At 49.3% G+C, this 5,328-nt stretch overlaps 1 pseudogene; it reads right to left on the bottom strand.

Annotated features, from left to right (window-relative positions):
- Positions 1–1,533: 1,533 nt before the first annotated feature.
- LOC136393233 (putative monooxygenase p33MONOX pseudogene) lies at positions 1,534–3,145 on the bottom strand (annotated as a pseudogene).
- Between the last annotated feature and the right edge of the window lie 2,183 nt (positions 3,146–5,328).

Here is a 5,328-nt window from a genome sequence, read left to right as displayed (position 1 = left end):
GGAAGAGAGAGACAGAGAGGAAGGAGAGGGGGAGGGGTGGAGAAGCAGATGGGCGCCTCCCCTGTGTGCCCTGGCCGGGAATCGAACCCGGGGCTTCCGCACGCCAGGCTGACGCTCTACCACTGAGCCAACCAGCCAGGGCCCCGTGCTTTTTTTTTTTCTCTTTTTTTCTGCACTCTCCAGGATAACAGGCTGGGGGAAAAAACCTTGTCCGCAAACATAGCAAACAATCACCCCTCCACTCTGCAGCAGGCAGCCTGCAAGTTGCAATCTGCCACCCTGAGGGCAAGCACCCACAGCCTTTCATAGACTACACACACATGGTGCTGCCCCAATACGAGTGAGCAAACCTAAGAAAAACCATTTGTTTAGCCAACAGGGGAGAAGGGAAGGAAGCTTTTGTTGTTCCACTCAGTTATGCATTTTTTGGTTGCTTCTTATGTGTGCCATTACCGGGGATTCAACCCACAACCTTGTTGTTTCAGGAGGATGCTCTTAACTGACTGAGCTAACTGGCCAGGGCCGAGAGTATGCATTTTTAAGTAGCTCTTTCAAAGTGATTAGTCCCTAAACCACTTTTTTTTTTCCAGAAAGTAGTACAGATTTTTATTGTCAAAACAAGATACGAGCATAACAAAAGACACAAATAAATTAATTGTTCTCATCATTTGAGACTCCAGGGCCCCTCTAGATGGAAAGGTCAGCCAGCCAGCTCACTGCATAGATGGGATACTTCCAAAGCAAGAACAGCAGGAGTCTGAGGGATCAGGACAATGGCTGCACAGTGCCCAGCGGGGAGGTGAGCAGGTGCTCTCAGGTTCCTTTCCTTGTGAGCTGTTTACATAGGTAGGAGGCTCATCTGGGGGAAATGTGTGCATACAAAGCATTTTCTCACCCTTACAACTCAGAAAAGTTTCAGGCCCTGGTGACATTTGTTTCACATGGATGTCCAGACCATAATCTACACACAGTTACCATCACCTCTACTTTAAAGAGCTTAGTTTGGCCCTGGCCGGTTGGCTCAGCGGTAGAGCGTCGGCCTGGCGTGCGGGGGACCCGGGTTCGATTCCCGGCCAGGGCACATAGGAGAAGCGCCCATTTGCTTCTCCACCCCCCCCCCCTTCCTCTCTGTCTCTCTCTTCCCCTCCTGCAGCCAAGGCTCCATTGGAGCAAAGATGGCCCGGGCGCTGGGGATGGCTCCTTGGCCTCTGCCCCAGGTGCTAGAGTGGCTCTGGTCGTGGCAGAGTGACGCCCCGGAGGGGCAGAGCATCACCCCCTGGTGGGCAGAGCTTCGCCCCTGGTGGGCGTGCTGGGTGGATCCCGGTCGGGCGCATGCAGGAGTCTGACTGTCTATCCCCGTTTCCAGCTTCAGAAAAAAAAAAAAAAAGAGCTTAGTTTAACATCCAAAGCAGTAGGGTGAACTTTGTCCCTTAGAAAGTTCTCCGCCAGACTGGAGTTGACTTAATCTCACTGTGAAGTGCAACAAGGATGTGCAGGACTGTTCGCCTACAGGCAGCAGGGATGCCTGGCCCAGCACTGCCTGGGGCCCAAGTGCGAGAGCTCCAGTCTCCACGTGGGAAGAGGGTCCCTGCCCAGATCTCAGACAGATGGTACGTCCCCTCACTGACATGGCTGGGGCACATACTTCTGTACTAAATACCAGAGGGCCAGAGACTAGCCAGTGAGTACCTGGACGGTAGCCACGACTTGTCCCTGCTCACACTGACCGGGGAAAGGAACCCAGAAGCCTGGATTGGGAACAACACAAGCGTTGTCTACCTAGTAAGCAATGATTGAGTTCTCGCCTGGGCTAAAGTAGGAGAAAATGGGCGATGAGGCCCCCACACCTCACCGCTGAGATCATGTAGTCTAAATCAAAGCAGTACACAATGGCTTCTTCCACACAAGGTCCAGCTGTGCACTAATGTTTCTCAAAAACCAATTATGTATGTCTCCAGTTTAACTTCAGTTTAAAAGGTTAAAAAAAAAGGACACCAAACTTGTCCTGTGTCAGAGCCAGGGTCACAGGGATGTGGCTGCAGGACACCTGCTATCCAGTCACTGGGAGGGAGAGCCCTAGAAGCCGGTGGGGGTGAGCACGTTCAAGTCCCGAGGTTTGAGATTATGGGTCCATGGTGGTGGTTTCTTCCCTTCCATCACTGGGATGTCCATCTTGGGCGGCTTGAAGGTGGCTGGGTCGTCAGCCATCCGGGTGGCCTGCACACGGATCAGCTCCATTGGAGAAGGCTTCTGGGCTCCTCTGTGGGGCTGGGTGGCGAAACCGCCCAAATCGGACTTCTGGAGAGATCTTGGTCCAAAGAAGCTCCACCTATCTGCCGAGCTCCTGTCTTTATCCCCACTTCCAGAATCCATGGTACTAAGATGAGGTCCAGGTAAGGATGTGGAAGAGCCAGAGGAGAACCAGCCTCTGGGCTTCTACTTGGAGGAGGAGTGGGGGGTGCTGCTGGGGGTGGACTGGGCCAAGGCCGCCTGCTTCTCTTCTCTCGCCACCTCTGCACTCTGGAGTTTGAGTTTATGGAGGGCTTCTGCCACGCGCAGGTACTTGGTCTCCTCGGTGGTCAGGCCCTTGTGGGGTGTGTAGCCAGCATCCCTCAGCCCTGCCTGTTGCCCAAAATGCTGAATGCTCTCCTCGGTCTGTTTTGTGATTAGAGAATTCATGATGACACGGGTGGCATTAGCCTTCACCACGGGGACCTTGTCCATACTGTCACTGGCTGATGACAGGGTCATGGCAGGGGAGGAAACACTGGCCTCTCCTTCCTCCACCTTGGCGAGGTGCTGATACTTGCGCTCTGGAATCACTGGCTTCCAGGGGACGCTGCCCATGTCTGATGGAGGAGCGGTCATGGGTGCAAGGTCCTCCAGGGCATCATCATAGCTGAATGCCCGGCGGCACATTCCGATGGGCAGGGACATCTTGCCTAGAGGCCCACTAGGCTCAAGAGCAGAATGAAATGATGTGATGATTACGCTGACAGATAGATATTAATGAGGAACATTGTCCAGCTGCTGCAAATTAGCCAAGTTGCTTGGGAAGAGACCATTCATTCCAGAAGGTCTAGTTCGCTGCCGCGGAGCTGGCTGCAGCCCGAGCTCCCACACTAAACAGGCTCCGAGGACCCACGTCTCTACAAGTTGTGGCGTAGTTGGTACCCAATCCATGGTGTGACCCTAAACCACTTTTAAGAAACACTAGGCCCTGGTCGGTTGGCTCAGTGGTAGAGCATTGGCCAGGGGTGCGGATATCCTGGGTTCAATTCCCAATTCAGGGGACACAGGAGAAGCACTCATCTGCTTCTCCATTCCTCCCCCCTCACTTCTCTCACTCTCTTTTCCTCCCCTTCTGCAGCCCTGGTTTGGTTGGAGCAAGTTGGCCCCAGGCGCTGAGGATGGCTCCATGGCCTCTGCCTCGGACTCTACACAATGGCTCCAGTTGCAACAGAACAAGGGCCCCAGATGGGCAGAGCGTCGCCCCCTAGTAGGCTTGCTGAGAGGATCTGGTTCCAGTGCATGCAGTAGTCCGGTGGTAGTCAACCTGGTCCCTACAGCCCACTAGTGGACGTTCCAGCTTTCATGGTGGGCGGTAGTGGAGCAACCAAAGTATAAATAAAAAGATAGATTTAACTATAGTAAGTTGTTTTATAAAGATTTATTCTGCCAAATTTAGCAAAAATCTGACATAAAGTACTTATTAAGTAATTATTATTATATGCTTTAACTTGCTGTAACTCTGCTTTATAAATTTTATAAAGTAAAGTTACTTCCCTACTTTATAAATCACCATTACTGTGGAACCGGTGGGCAGTTAGAAAATTTTACTACTAACAAATACAGAAGTGTGTGGTAGGTATAAAAAGGTTGACTAACCCTGCAGTAGTCTGTCTCTGCCTCCCTTCCTCTCACTAAATGAAAAAGAAAGAAAAAGAAAGAAAGAAACACTAAGGCACTAAGGGGCCTGACCTGTGGTGGCACAGTGGATAAAGCATGGACCTGCAATGCTGAGGTCACTGGTTTGAAACCTTGGGTCAAGGCACATACAAGAAGCAAAGCAACTACGAGTTCATGCTTTCTCTCTCTCTCTCTCTCTCTCTCTCTCTCTCTCTCTTCTCTAAAATCAATAAACAAAATCTTAAAAGAAAGGAAAAAAAAGGAAGAAACTGGAGAGAAGAAACTTCCAGGATGGAAAAAACTGCATTACTCATCTTTGTAAACCAAGCTCTGGAGATTCTAACAGCTATTTAGTGCAATCAGCAAATGACCACACCTAAACTTGGAGGGAAGAGGGCTAACATTGTGGAGCAGTGCTCTGAACATTTCACATACATTGTTTAAATCCTTTCAACCAAGTTAAGAAACTCCAATTCTTTTACAAATTAGGAAACTGAGGCCCACATCCTTCAATTAAATTATAACTATTCTATTTAGTTCCAAAGCTTGTGTTTTTATTCATTGTTCTAAGGTAGTCCATGTCTGAAATAGGAACTTAGGTTTGATTTTATCCCAGATACTAAGGAAAAAGCTTAGATTTTGACTCAGAAACTCAAGAGTCATCATCCTTTTCACAATACTCTCTCTTTGCTTTTCCAGGCAAGACCAAATTCAGAACCTGACCAGTGAAAGATGTCCTGAACATATGCTTATTGCTGGTCCTTAAAAGCAAATGAACATAATCCATCTCATCAAATTCACCTGTGAAAACCTGAACAAATGTGCTTTAGATGAATCACAAAAAAAAAAAACCCAAAAATAAATAAACTTATTTCCAGGCCTCTCAAATCACAAGTAACTCCTAATGACGGTTTAAAAAGCAATATGGACCTGACTGGGTGGTGGTGCAATGGACAGACAGAGCATCGACCTGGGATGTTGAGGTTCAGATTCGAAACCCCAAGGTCAATGGCTTGAACACAGGTTCACCACTTTGAGCGCACAATCACTGGCTTGAGTGTGGGATTATCAATATTATCCAAAGGTCACTGGCTTTACAAGGGGTCACTGGCTCAGCTGGACCTCCCCCATCCCCTTAAGGCACATATGAGAAATAATCAATGAACAGCTAAGGTGACCCAACTATGAGTTGATGCTTCTCACCTTTCTTTTTGGCTCTCTCCTGCCCCTCTCAAAAAAACAAAGAAACAGGAACATGGGCCCTGGTTTCATAGCTCAGATGGTTAGAGCATCCTCCAAATAAGCCAAGGTTGCATGTTCCATCCCTAGTCAGGGCACATACAAGAATCAACCAATAGCCTGACCAGGTGGTGGTGCAGTGGTGGGAGTCTCGACCTGGAATGCTAAAGACCCAGGTTC

This window comes from Saccopteryx leptura, chromosome 2 (assembly GCF_036850995.1).
Source record: "Saccopteryx leptura isolate mSacLep1 chromosome 2, mSacLep1_pri_phased_curated, whole genome shotgun sequence".
Taxonomy (NCBI): domain Eukaryota; kingdom Metazoa; phylum Chordata; class Mammalia; order Chiroptera; family Emballonuridae; genus Saccopteryx; species Saccopteryx leptura.
The sequence above is the reverse complement of the archived record's forward strand: the minus strand, read 5'-3'. Positions and strand labels throughout refer to the sequence as shown.